This window comes from Nothoprocta perdicaria, unplaced genomic scaffold (genome assembly GCF_003342845.1).
Source record: "Nothoprocta perdicaria isolate Ctin4 unplaced genomic scaffold, notPer1 scaffold_82, whole genome shotgun sequence".
In the NCBI taxonomy this organism is placed as follows: domain Eukaryota; kingdom Metazoa; phylum Chordata; class Aves; order Tinamiformes; family Tinamidae; genus Nothoprocta; species Nothoprocta perdicaria.
In genome coordinates, this window is record NW_020456110.1 from 1,710,619 (window position 1) to 1,726,043 (window position 15,425).

Genomic DNA, 15,425 nt, shown 5'->3' on the forward strand with positions numbered 1-15,425 from the left:
CTTCTCCTTTTCCTTTTCCTTTTCCTTTTCCTTTTCCTTTTCCTTTTCCTTTTCCTTTTCCTTTTCCTTTTCCTTTTCCTTTTCCTTTTCCTTTTAACAGATTAAACATGCTCAAAAGTAACTTCATGTTATTAGGAATTAATGCTTTAAAATATAATTAAGTTCATGGGTTGACTTGAATATTTTTGACAGGACTGTTCTTAAATTCTGGATTTACACCTAGAGGTGGATGTTCCATCTTTCTTCCAGCCCCCAAATCATCCATCCCTTTTCAAAGAACTATGAATTATGATTAAGTAAACAATATTTCCAAAGTTTACCAAAGTGCTGTCTTACAATTCCACAGGTAAATCATACTAACAAGTAATATATGGAAATACAAGAAAAGAATACCTTATTGGGCATTTAAAGCATCATGAAACATGGTTAACTTCCACGCTGTTAAAAATAATATACAAACCAGATGCTTAATGGAAGTATGTGTTTAGACTACACATATGCAGCATCTGTGACTTTTGGGTTAGAAAAAATCCCTCTACATTATAGTTATTTTTCCTTTGTGTGTCAAAACACACTGTAGTCAAAACACACTGTATCCTAGCAGACTTCTTCCTTATATAAGTGCATTTCTGACTGCAATTTGATAGGCATCAGTCACAGGGGTCTGTGTGGCCTCCTTTCCTTGCTCTGCATTTCTTCAGCGCTGTGGAAGAAATTTTTACTAACAGAGGCCACGTTGGTTTTAGGAACCCAAACTTCTTGGTGAATGGAGAAGCAGTGCCCTGAGGTCTGCTCTGCTATCAGCACTATGTAGCTCTGATCGTACAATGTGAGATCTGCAGTGTGGAAGGTGTTCCTAGTTCTGAAAGGGAAAGGAGAATTTCACCTGTAAATTCATTTTAATTTGTTCTAAAACTCAGTTAAGTCCACCTATTTATCATTTATTTTCTGGACAGAGAGGCTGGGAATGGAGCGTGACCACTTTTTCACTGTCAGTAAGTTTGAAACACGRCTTTAAAAACTTGGCATTGAAACAATATTTGCACTCTCAGGCTGCAGCAGTCTTCCTCAGATGTGAGGCTACTTGCCTGATTTATTACAACTTCTTGTGCAGGAATGGTGTGCACGGCACAGTTCATCATATTTAGCACTTGGCAAGGACGGCCACAGGCTCTTTCTGCTTGTTCTCTGAGCAGTTTTCAGTATGGTCACGGGGATTCCAGCTGCATAAGTCTCTTAAGAATTTCATCCTGTTTTCACACCCAAGGAAATATACAGTATTCAGWGGCTGCGGGGGCAGAATTGGGAGTATTAAGTGAAGACTGGTGCTTCTGGAGGTGCTGGTACTAGGCAGCTCAGGAGACTGATAATAGGATGCAGAAACATTCAGCCCTGGGCAATTAGTCCCCTCATAGTTGCCACTTACTGCTCTCTCCATCCCTTCCCTGGGCAAAAAGGCTTTCTCCTATGGGTCACGAGCACAGCTGTTTCCAGAGGGCAGCCTTACCACTCATGGAGGAATTGGCTGGGGACACAAATAAGTTTTTATCACTACTTGCAACTGCTGCAGCTGAGACCCAACATTGAGAAACACTAATAAGCTTTGCTTTGGCTAACGTGAGCMCTTCAGTTCACAGTGCTGCCTCCTTCTACGATGCCACAGTTGGCTTCTTGCTTGTACTGCTGTCCCTCATGTCCCGTGGAGGCAACTTCTTAAAATGAAAGGTCCTGGGGGACCCTGCTGCCCATGGCCATCCTTGGGACTGCAGCATTGCACGAGTGCAGGGAAGGTACCCACCTGGACCACGCTATTGCATTGTCAAGACAGGACTGAAAGGAAAAGTCTGTCAATGGATTTCACACCAAGGATGAGTGTTAATGATTGTCAAGATTGCTGTCACTATTCAGTGTGAATTAAGAKTCTCTTTTAGGACAGTACAACTAATCATGTAGAGTGAAGAAGGGATTGAGTGTACAGCTTTCTGCATCACAGTAGACATACTTCATCATAATAAGCAGAGAGACATCAAGGCTGTCACATCAATATCAATGATTCCATCACACAAGCCCTGTCAGCACTATCCCATTATTTAAAAATATAATACTCCACACTGCAACACTAAATACACTTGAGAAAATAGTAAAAACAAATGCGCAGAGAGATGAAGAAGGGGAGTGGAACACATAYGTTAGCACTGATTCAAAAGTTTATAGTTTTAGGATCTCTGGGAAATGTGCAGAACTTGAAGGTATAAATCTTCAGAAATGGGTACAAGCCTGATGAGAGAAGGCATATATGGACCATGTTGTAAGGAGAAATGAAAATGTGGAGTGGTCTAGGTAATGACTGGAGACTCATTTATGGTCCTTAGCTGGCAAAAAAGCCTGTCTGTAGGACTGCTCATTCCTCTGTGTCTAATCTCTTCCCAAGTACGACAGAAGAAGAATTTCTGTGGATCGGAAGGGATCTGCTCATATCCCACAGTGGCTTGTCTTTTCGATGGTTTAACTGCTKAGGGAAAAATGTTTTCCTTTCATGTTTTCCTTGTTCACCTACTGCGTATTTTTTCCTGTTCTGTGTTAATAAAAAATGAATAGCACAAATTTACATGAAGATAAAAAAGATATGCACCTGCTTTTTAAAAAGCGCTGTGGGTTTTTGTGGACAGAGAAAGGAGCAATTTTACAAATACTGAATATTACCTGATATTCCTCAGAAGTATCGATTTTCCTGTTCCTATCTGAACACATCTTTAATGTAACAGAGTGGRAATTTATTCAAAACTTGAAGATATTTATCATTAGTGTTTTGGAAGCATGCACATAACACAGTAGCATATACTGTCTGATGTAAGTGAAGGATTTCTATTATATATCTACCTATATATATATTTCATTTATATATCTACAGCTACAACTTTTACTATATTCATAAGTAAAATATTTCAATATATTCATTAAATTTCTGTATGATGATTGTTTCATAAAGTTGCTAGACAATTTTTTATTCAAATTCTTTGTACTCTCTGTTTCCTTTAGAATAAAAATCACTGAAATAAAGAGATAGAATATAAAGGAGCGATAGAACTGGTCTGAATGAGATAAAAAGGGAAAACAGAGCTCCACGGTTACAACTGACAAGTTGGTTTAATATCCAGTAAAAAAAGAACGTAATTCCAGAGCAGTTGGATTAATTAAGTAATATAGCAAAACAAACTATGGGCTATTATCGTTTTCAATATTCCTCAGGAGTTAGTGAGCCCAGAGGGCTTAGAATTCAACTTCTGTCCACACAAATAGTGCTGATATCTATAATAYCTTGGGTGTCTTGCTGTGTTTAGAGAATACAGGCTAAAAAAAAAAGAGGGGGGGAGGACGAAAACCCAATCTTTCATATGATCAGAAATGAAACAATCTAAAGAAGGAAACAAATAAATGGTCTTGAGAAAGGGACTGAAATATACTGACTGGAAATATACTGGAAATGTGCTGTTTCCTGAGGCRTTATAGAAATTAATCAAACTGATGAAAATAGAAAATGTATGACTGTAAGATGGTTTAACAGATTTGTAAATGTTGCATAGAAAACCTGGGAAATCTGAAAGTGATTGTGAGAAAGTTCATATACTAACTGCAAAAAAATAGAGACCACATCCAAGCAAATGACCCTTGCATACATCACCTTTCTGTGAATACCAGCACGATTAGACTGTCAGACTCTTTTGTAAAGACTCGTGCATTCCTGGGTGTGAAAGGAGGAGTTCCTATTTTGCCACTGCTGTGAAGTGGTACAAAAGATGAAAAGKAGGGATGTGCCGTCCCTATGCAAAACGATGCAAAATGGGGAATACATTGAAGGTGTGAACAGCTCCCTTATTGCTCCTGTGAACTTTGTGTGTATTGCATTTCTGCTAATCAACAGCCCGCAATTCTGCCCTATTCAGAGACTGGAAAAATGTCCAGTCTTGCCCAGTCTTCTGGGGTTGATCTGAATGTGCAGTGTAGGATTGCTGGGACATGCAAGGCTAGACTCGCTTGAACTTAGGATTATTTTGGGAATGGTGGAAGCAGCTCAAGTGGGACACCAGGACTTGCAAGAGCCGCATCCCAAAGCAAAGTCCATGACGGGAAGCCTGGTTCCAGCTGTTTTGGAAGCACCACCCTTGAGAGAAGGTACAAGGGAGAAAGCAACGTGATCCCCTGACAGTGTGAATTGGTGAGTGACAATCAGAGCAAAATTTTATCGAAAGTGACAAGAAGACTGTTTGTTGACCAGACCAAGGTAAAATAGACCTGGAATGAAAATACAGTATCTGGGCAGCATGGGATAAACTTCTAATAACAGCCATGCAAGGACAATGTGAAGAAAACTGGCAAAAGAAGTATTTCCTTTCAGAAAAACAAACACAGATACACCATGAATTGTAAGGAAATTGGATCCTGTATGAAATGTTGAGATTTATCAAATGTTCTACAGTAGAAAATGAGTATCATCTTGCAGGCCTGAAAGCATATGAAATGATGCTTCTTATGCTCTGAGAAAAAAAAAGGTTGTGCTGAAGAGTAAATCAGGTAATCAGTCAAAGTGATCAAGGAAAGCAGCAGAGGAAGTAGCATCATGCTATGCTCAGGAGCACATGATGAGAAAACAGCCAGAATCTGAAATAAAGTTATCCTGGAAGACTAAAAGAGTAATATTCTTGATATATAAGACATTAATTACCCAATAAATCTTATTTGCTTCAGTTTTGTGATTTTTCTCTTACCATACAGTAATGAAACAAGCTGTTTGCTGCTTTATTAGTTAAAACACTGTAACATTGCTGTAAATTACTGCAATGGACCCAATCCTGATGCTGTTCCAGTCATTGCATTGTAATAGGGAAGCTCAAACTGTGTATCTGTACTGTGCAGTAGATACTGTGTTTTCAAGTTACATTCCAAAAATGATCTACATAGTCTGTCCTCTGCACTTGATATAGATGATCACTCAGCATGTATGAAAAAACATTTGCAAATTCAAGGCACACAACATACTGCAAATTATGATTTCAAATTTAGAAATACTGTTAAGAATTACACATTACACTTGCACATTTTAAGCATCTTACACTGTTAATTCCCATCAAAACAAATGTGCAAACATATGTGGTGTAAAACACACATGAAGATGGTGGTACATCTTACTTTTGGATATTAAATATTAAAAATTCCATATGGTCMCATTTGCTGGCAGAAGACAGTTATAGCATTTTTTTAATAAATAAAATCATTTCAAACAGTCTTAACAGGCAAATTTTTGTGAAAAAGGGTGGGATAGCTGATCCATAAATCAAATCAAGCACTTGAGTGTTACTCTTCCTGTCTGCTCTCATTTAGGGAAGTCTTGCTGAACACATGCTCCTTGAGACAGACTGTGAAGATAACATCTCAGCACTTTCCAAAGCAGTCTGAAAGTATCACACTGGTGCAACACTGTCAGGGAAGAATGAAGGCGAAGGCAATTACTTGACTAAAACATGTTTGAAAATAAATATATATTTAACAGGAATAACAGCAGCGATAATATGGCACATATACTTTCTCATTTAAAACACAGGTATGTACTGTGGTTTTTAGCTTCAGTCTTATGGCATTTTGTACAAAAAGTTATTTGCTTTGCATGACATATTTTATTTTCATCTGTTTAGTAGCCTGCTAATAATATCAAGTATAAATACGTCTTTCTCCACAGGGGTAATACAGGAAATAATTCTCATGTATGTTGGTCACAGCATTTAGCRATATTTAAGCAGTGACCAGAATGAGAGAATGCCTTCTTATAACTTTGTGGGTTAAATGCCACATGTTGGCCTATGGTCAGGACTTTGGCAAAGATTACATTAGACATATTGCTGAGTCGCTGTAGTCACTTTCTACATATGCCTTATTTAGGCATTTTTAGAGGTATTTAGTTACATACCCAAGCATATCTTTTTCTAGCCCAGTGATCAGATTACTCAGATTATTCTTTTCAGCTTTTTGCTTTTTTTTAAATACATCTGAAAGACTGTTGAAGGATTACAAAACTGTAGTATGAATTGGCATATATTGAGGATCTGGCAAATAATTTTATAATTTTTTTTWAAAAATAAAAAATTTAAGACACCAGTCAGAGATCATTTGTTTTAAAAGTCAGAACTCAAAATGGAGATTTGTAGCTCCAAATCATTAGCTACTCAACAGCTTTACAGTGAAGAAAACATTATACAATTTACAAATTGTCTCTAGCGTCAGTGCAATTTTTGAAGTGCATCATATTCTGGTGCTGCTTTGGAAACAAAAGACACTATAGCCTTATCCATATCATCATCAGGAACAAGACTATGACTGAATCAACAATTCAGTCAAAGTCAGGTCTGAAGTTTCACTTTTTGTCAAAAGAGAAAATGAAACAAGCAAGATTTGGAGGTACTAGGTTGTTCCTGACCTGCATTTTTCTTAACCAAGGATTACAAGAATAATGAAAAATGTTATTCTAATAGATATAGGGATAGGAATAATGCATTTCCAGTGTGTCAAATTCCCAGTACAATTGAGATAATAATAACAAAGAGGCAGAGACAAAGCAAAGTGATCTGAAGTCATAAGAAAATGTCATTACTCTAATATGATCTGCAGTTTTTAAGGTCTTCGATCTCTAGCTGCCTCTGAAAGTGACAAAATTAATAGAGGCAGTTTGTTTCTGTTATCATCTCTGATACTGGAAAATGTGGAGATTTGGCAGCTGTGATCATGTAAGATGTTTACCCTAATACTTTCTTTCTTTTTTTTCTTTTTTTTTTTTTTTTTAAACAGAAAATAGCTGAGGAAGATTTAGTATTTTGAGGCTTTGTGACTCTGTTTGCTAGGTATGGCAACCGTCGATGATAAAGCAAAGCCCATCAGGTCTCAAACTTTTTGTGGTGAAAGGATGGGTAATTATATTTAAAATGGCAGTTTTAAAGTTTGAGCTGATGAAGTTTTAAGTTTGGATGTGGAGAAACTTTTGACTGGAATTCTGACCATGGCAGGTAGGTGAAAAAAAATATCTGTACTACTGCCTGCATTTAGCAAAGAGTTTGCTTGTTCAGGTAGCAGTAGACAAACTTATGTATGTTCACTAATATGCCCCAGTACCTCACAAACATTTTCATCTTAATGTAAGAGCCAGGAAAAAAAGCCACTGCTTTGCAAAAATCAAATTTGGTATCAGAGAAGATTGATCTTTTTTGCTTTTATTAAATGAGTTTACACATCCTCTGAATTAAAAGCCCAGCCTCTCCACTGGAAAATGTCTATACTAAAGATTTTGTCTAAAGGGTTTGATGGAATCATTTCAGTAAGTAGTTCTTGCAAGGAGAGAGGGAGTAATTACCAAGGGTCAAAGAAGTGTTTTGTYGTAAGAAATTTCTTACGAGAATGAGATACATGATTTATTGATGAAGGCTTTCTGAAATGTCAGGGGAGGACATGAGAGCAGTCCATATGGGAGGAGTGCTCTCCTCTGCCTGTGTGCTTACCTCAGTTTAATACTTTTTTGCTCTTTTCCTGCACCACCTGAATTTTGAACAACAAGGATTTTAAGAGCCACCCTCAAGCTCAACTATTTTAAATTACTCACACTGCTCTCTCAACTTCTGCAGGACCTTCGCAGGGTACCCCTCAGCTTCGGCAGCCTCTGAAGGTACCCAAGGGGAGGAGACACGTGCTAAAAAGATCAAAGGGACAAGTCAGCATGGAAAAATTTGTCTTCGATAATTAGCTGTTCATGGGAAGGGATGTTCACAGGCAGAGCAACCATGGGACGAACAGCAAGTGACTCATGCCTCCGCACTGTGCTGCTTCAGTGCAACCGAGCAGGCAAGTTCATTTTAAGGCAGTAATTCAAATGGTGTACTGGGAGATCTGTTTGTTTGGTTTCTTTTCCCTCCTCCTCAAAGACAGAGCATTAGTTAAAAAAACAAATGAAGCGAACTCCCCAAAGAGCCGCTTAGCAGGGAACAAGAAAAACATCCATTGTAAACAGCGGTGGGAGGGGGGTGTCTTCTGACAGGCTTTGTTTGCAAATGRTAACAATTACGGGTAATTTTTCATTTCAATTGGAAGAACAGGTATTAAAAAAAAAGAAAGAAAAAGTGAGCATGAGAGAGAGAGAAGCAGCGAGCAAGGGAGATTTCCCCAGTGCCTTATTCCCTCCCAGGTCTACAACCCAACACGAGTATAGAGAGCTCAGTAGTTTCTTCTCATTCCATTAAGTGAGATCTAATTGTGTCTGTTCTGTCTGTTGGCAGATGTGGTTTCTACATAACAACAGCCCAGAGACAGAGCTGCCTGATTAATGCCTCCAGCTGTCATATGCCCCATTATCTGTGCATTTGCATAACTTAATGGTTTAGGACAGGGGAGAGAGGATGCTTAATTTAATGTTTAGCAGGCCCTTGATAGCTGAATAATTTAAGAACTGTCAAGGGAGGTCAGTCCTACAGCGATTCAGCAAGACAGCTATGATTTCTGCATATCATTAAAATTCTTACTTAGGATAATTTGAAAAAAAAAAGAAAAAAGAAAGAAAGGGGGGGGGTGGTTGGGGGAAAAAAAAAAAAAAAAAAAAGAACAACAATGCCTGACAGGAGGTCCTGCTCTCCCATTAACCATTCCTTCCCTGTGGACTAGCAGAAGGACTATGCAGATGATGATCAATTTACAGCTCTGCCAAGGTGGAAACGGTTAACTGTGCTCTTGCTCTCTCCCCCCTCCTCCGTGCAATCTTTTTCTCATGGCTAAAGGATGGAAATACAGAATTTACTTAAATTCAGCTAACAGCCCTGTTCAACGTGCTTTGTACAGGAAATAGTCTTGGTTTCATTAGATACTAATGAATATTATTAAGCTAATCTGCCATTTGTTTTCTAATTATGTGTCAGAAAGCACCACAGTGGCAGCTGAGGCAACTGCCTGGGTGCATTTATTTATCTTCTAATCCTGTGTTTACTGACCAACCACAGCAGAGAGATTATAATAAAATGAAAAGGACTAACATACAATGACAACAAAGCAAAACAACAACAACCAAAAAAGCAAAAAAAAAAAAAAAAAAGACAAAAAACCAAAGATTTTTTGCAGGTTAGCTTCTGTTGACCTTTTCCAAGTTCATCATCTTCTGAATAATGGTTGACTGTATTTTAAGCACCAGCAAATGAAGTTGTTTAGGCCTTCCTATGAGGCACACAGAATCATGGAATAGTTGAGGGTGAAAGGCACCTCTAGGGATTTTCTAGTCCAACTCCCTGCTCCAGCAGGGACACCCAGAGCACGGGGCACAGGGTGGCATCCAGGTGGGTTTGGAAGATCTCCAGAGAAGGAGACTCCACAACCTCCCTGGGCAGCCTGTGCCAGGGATCTGTCATCCTCACAGGGAAGAAAGAAGTTCTTCCTCGATGGAAATGGAACTGCCCGTGTTTCAATTTGTACCCAATGCCTCTTATCCAGTCACTGGCCACCACCAAGAAGAGTTTGGCCCCATCTTCCCCACACTCTCCTCTCAGGTACTTATACATATTCATCAGATCTCCTCTCAGTCTTCTCTTCTCTAGGCTAAACAGGCCCAGCTTGCTTAGTCTCTCCTCACACGATGGATACTCTGATCCAAGCACTCTGTGGTTAAATGAACCTCTGGAGGAAAGAAGTATTTTGTGGTTGGACTGCCCCTACTGTTTGACAGGCAAATTCAGGACTTTCTCATTCTCTGCTCTATCTGGTGACTTCACTGCATTTGTCTACTCCTCTTCACTCCAAAGCATAGCTCAATGATTCCTGAAATGGCATTTTTGAAGGCCGTATGGTTACTATTTAAACAACTTCAAAGGCATCTGATTAAAGTTTCTGCTAAGAAACTGATATGAGCTGATATGTTCAGCATTACTTGATGGGAAGCATTTATTTACAAGTAATGCAGAATAAATTATTTCATCACTTAATGTGCAAGTCTGCTTCTTTGCTTATGATTAGCAGTCTGACTTTCCATCCAGTACATTGTCTCAAAGAACCTCTTTTTGCTTACCTTCTTGGGCTACTAGTTCTTTTCTAGCATTATTCTGTTTCTTTTACTGCTATCTGTCATGCTTTGCCCAACCTCAGTCCGTCTTATTGGAAACTCCATGATTTTGAACTCACGCCACAGTCCCTCTTTTTGGTTAACTTTGTAGGCAATGATATCTGTTGCTTTAGCTCTCTGAATCTATAAATGTTCTTAACACATTATTTCATTTCTGATTTAATTTCTTTTATTTGTGGGCAAAGTGGCGATGATTAAGAAGTTATTTTTGAAACTCTTACTACCTTATATATATTATGCCAGTTGTGTCTGTATGCATACTCCAACAACACCTGTACAAAAAAGATGCATGGGTTACATTTATTTTCTTTCTACATATTCTAGATCAACAGATCTAGATCTAGATCTATGCTAGGAGCACCCAGTTTTCTTCTGAGATTCTGAAAACATGTAAAGAGAATTTAGTTAGTAGATTGTGTTGAGCTGAAGGAGTGCAATTGCTGTAACTGTTGTGGCTGGTTGATAGGTGACAAGATTTTGAATGGGGATTGAGTGCTTCCTCCCCTGTCTTTGTCCTTTTAAAATCTCTCTTATGTCATGTTTTTCTTTACATTTGCTAAATATGGAAACTAAGCACTTCCCAGATGAGTTAATTATTGAACTCTTTTAGTCTGTAAATAATGACCTTGTAGTTCTTACACTTGAAAAAGAGATCTGCTCCTCTTGTTAGTTTGCCCCATATCCATTTTATGATCTTTCCCTGAAGTACATAATACTCAGCAGGACAAGATAAGGCATTTAATAGCACACCTGACCAGTGTGGCATGGCAATTTTATGTGCAAAATTGACTCATAGTATCAAGTAGTTTTATAGAAAGGACATGCTGGCTTTTTCTCTTTGCCTACATTGTCATTTCTTGCTTGCATGTTCCTTCTTTTTTTCCACTTTGAGAATTTTTTAATGTTTTCCTTTTGATTTGTTTTGGTTTAGAAAGGAAAAAGGTAAAACAAATAAATATGTATTGYGAAGTTCAGTTTTTGAGATGTATATTTTCATCATGTTCATTTTTGGCCATCACCTTTATGCTGGCTTCCTAATGAGAAATTGGATAGAACAAGTTGTGGAGTCAAAGTAGAAATTGGGATCTTCTGTTTGTTGTAAGCCCAACTTCAGGTTGTAGAACTAACTTTTAAATATTTATTCCTGCGTTGTATTCCCTAGAATTATTTTGCTCAGCKCTTATCAGAGACCTTAAATTTAATGACAGTGTTGGAAACTCATAATGACAAGGTTCTCCATTCTTACGCTTCTACTGAGAGAACAGGAATGGGAAACAGAAATGGAAAGCAAAAAATATCCTTGCACATGCTAACATAAATCAACCCAGTTGTTCCAATCAGCACATATGGTACGGTAATATTGCCCACTGCTTTGAGACCCTCTAATGGAAGACCATATGGGCTGCTGCAGCATCAAAACACAATAGGCCCGTGTTTAGGGATCTACAGTGGCTTGGATTCAGAACTTCCTTGCTTTTATTGGTTTGTGTGACTGCTTCAACGTTATTTCTTCCAGCCTAGTGCTTTTTCTCTCATTCCTTTATTCAGTGGAAGATTCCTATTGACTGAGCAAGAGTAATTGTGCCTCAGGTTTTTGAAATTCATGTGTCTCTTTTTGTAAATTTTGGGACATTTCCAGATTTTCTGGAATGGTTACAGAGCATTATTATCTGGATTGCTCTGTCAGAATAACTTTGTGAGAAAAGAAGGTGCTTTTGTTTCTCTGATGCATTTTTGAATCACAAAAATGGATCAGTGGAAATCAGCCTCCAGTTCTGACGGTTTCTAATATCTCACCTTCAGAGCCTTGCACTCTCTTCTGCAGCTCAGTTGAAAGAGTTGTAATGCAAAATGCTATTAAACTGGGGTACTAAGGCCTTATAAGCTTTATTTAACTAGAATCTTATAAGCTATAACAGAAGTGGGCAGCAGGTATACCCATGGATCTAAGTGCTCTTGTATGCTGCTAATCATTACCACCGGTTTGCTGTGGGAGAACATGCTTCTCTATCCTTTCTGCAATAATGGGACCCTGAGAATAATGATCTTTTTTCAGGGAAAATTTGCAAATACCCCACAGAATCCACACTGTTTTCCTTCAAAAGAGTCTCTTTTCCTTGATCATGCACTTTGGTCTCTTTTTACCATTTAAACTATTCTCCTTGGCCAAGCCTAGAGCACCTGAAATCCAAAGGACTTTTACAAAGGACTTACAACTCTTCAATGTCCTATAGTTTTAAGTCAATTTATCAAAAGTTTCTGGTTAGCCCTCACAGCAGGCTGGTGGTGGCCTCTCCTGGGCTGTATTGCAGCAAGCAAATGACCTGTGCCACTAGCTGTGCATTATTGTAATTACTATTATAATACTATTAGTATATATAATAGTAGTATTATGCATAGATGAAAGATAATGTTCTTAATATACTGTTCTTTGTTTAAGAATAACAAAGTGCAGGCTATTCACCAAGGACCTTCCAATCTCAGCATAGGGTAGAAGACAGCAGATGGATATGGAGGACAGATGGAGACAGGGTTATTAACACAGTGATAGAGAGAGGCTGTTCATGGGGTGGTTGGCTGCAGAATGCATTCCCTTTCTGTTCCTGAAGTGGACAGGTTTTCTCCAGCAGCTGGAATTGGCTGGTGGGAACATGCAAAGGCAAAGGAGGGCAGATGTCTTCATGTTGGTGAGTGGGATATYGGGCATCTTGCTCCCTTCACGTCTCGCTTCAAGAGAATGCTCTTCTGCATTCATGGGGACTTAGACTGCTCTCCCCTTGTAGAGAGGGGACCAACCTCAAATTGCAGWGGGAAGCACATGGGGCTTAAATGGATTATGAAAGGACTTAGACCATGGCAGATGGATGCACGAATGCAATGAGGCAGAAAAGTTGGGGATAACTGACTAGCAACATGGGATTATTTTTGTCAGTCTTTGTAACCGTTATTATTGAGCAAGGGTACAAATTTAGCAGTGTAGTTTTGCATTAAAAATATCACCACCATCAGGTAGGTTTATTTTGTAATTGCTTCTTCTATGAGTAATATTGTTTCTTATAAAAATTCATTGCTCTTACAGCATGAATGTGAGATGAATTGTTTTACTTCACACTTACTTTACTGTGCAATACCAGGTCAAGTTGTCATTGTGGCCCTTGCATCTTGATTATTTTTTATTTAGAAGGAAGGCAGGGATAAATGTTTTTGGTAAATTTCTCTGATTTCTTTGATTACTTCAGGTCACCTATCCCTTTAACATTTCTTTCTTTTTTTTTTTTTTTTTTACTAAATTTGCCTTTCAAAACTGCTTTCTTTAGTACTCTGTCACAGCTATGAAATTTCTCTACCAATATCTGTCTATTAAGCTTTGAAGTATCTGGTTATTAAGTTTTGAATCAATTCGGATAAGCCCTTTAACTCTCTGAAATTTTTGATTCTGAAACATGGGCCTATAAATTCTATGAAGGTTGACAAAATGTCAGGTAGCTTCTCATATAGGCCAGTTCAGGATCATAAAGGGAAAGGAAAGCTTCTTGTTCCCCCTCTGTCCTTCTGAAGTAGATCAAATTCTTCTAAACCTCAAAGTTTAGTTTGATTTGAGGGAATGGTTCTAGTCAGCTCTTGTTCTTCTAAATCAATTTCAGATTTCTCCTACATACAGATTCAGAACTTTTTTCTGAATTTTTCTGATTCTTTTTTTCTGTAATAGAGAAAATACAGAGAAGTCTCACGTTCATAATCTCCCACTCACACATTTAGTGGAAAATAATGCAAATGTTCTGCCATTCTACAAGTCATCTAGATGAAAATTTTAAAATTAAATATCCTCTTCTCTATGTTTCCAAAGGTGATTAGGATGACAGCTTAATCAAGACTCAAGGCTCAAAGCTCAAGGACATTGAAGGTGTGACAGAGAGGTGTTAGGTGGATGACCTTAGTGCCCCAAACTGGAGCCCAAGGAGACCCAAGGAGACTGAAGCCTTGGGGTAGTGTCATGCTTCCTGGACAAATCATGTGTGCGCCCTGCTGCTGAAAAATACTCGCCTGTKAAGGGAGAGAGATTCCCCTTTGCTTTAAGGGTGCTGGGAGCAACCACTACAGTAACAACAGTGCTTGCTTACAATCAGAGATGATGAAAAGCAGTCTCTTCTGTGGTGGTTCTTATTTAACCTTTATGGGTCTCATGTGTGAGCATTTTCCTGTGTTCCCCTATTCCTTGATTTTTCATATTTCTACATCCTACTTTTCCTATGTTGCAAATTATGCTACATATATTTAATGGATTTAAATATGTATCCAGAAAGTCATATTGTGACCATCTTCTGTAGTTGACATGTGATGAAATTGTTTCTATTAAAAAGTGTTGTATTTCCTTTCTGAAGGTTTTCATGAGAAAATGAAATGGCAAACTTTCTATTCTCTGCAATAAGACATTTTAATTTTAAAGGGGCTGTAATGTTAATAAAGACTTTGTAAAGCCAAGCTAGTAGAGCTTGTCTTTTGCTCAGGCATTAAAAAAAGAGAACTCATTCAAAAACATTTTTTTCTCTAGTAGAAATCTCTTGTAAATGTTACAGGAAAAGGATGCTGCCAAACTTGGCTAAAATAAAGGATGCTCGGCTCAGCTGGAGGTGCAGGTGTCTGTAGGCAAGTCATAGTTGCTCTGTCTTTGGATTTGTGGGGCAAAGCCCATCGGGAATATAATTATGTCTTAAATCTTCTGATCGCTGTCATTGAATAATAGATTTTCAGTTCTCAAGAGGTCAGAATAATTGAAAATATTCAAATTTAACTCAACATTTGCTAACTATTTTTCTTACTGACTTCAGAGTTTCCTCTGAGAATCATATGTGGAAATCTAAGAGAATGAAAATGGAATCCAAGAAAATCCACAGGCAGAATAAATGCCCAGTGTGTAAACAGGATTTCTACGTGCTGGTCAACAGTTTATGAACTGCTGTGAAACCTATGAGGCTCTGTGAGCCTCTTCAAATGAAAAAATCCTGAATTTTGCTCGTTATATACATACATGGTATGATGAAATTGAGACTTCTGAAAGATCCAAATAATTATGTTTACTGATTATGTGCAAAGCTAGATACATATGTATTCCTGCCCTGACAGGTTCTGTTAGCAATTAATAAATGTGTAAATTACTTCTTCAGTAATATCTGCTTGAACTCTATTTCCTGATGTCTGTGTGAAATGAGAGGGTAGGCAAGAGGCAGTTCTTCTCCCCATAGAAAGGCTATGTCAGAAAAGGAAATAGTTTGCCATGTGATTATGTCAT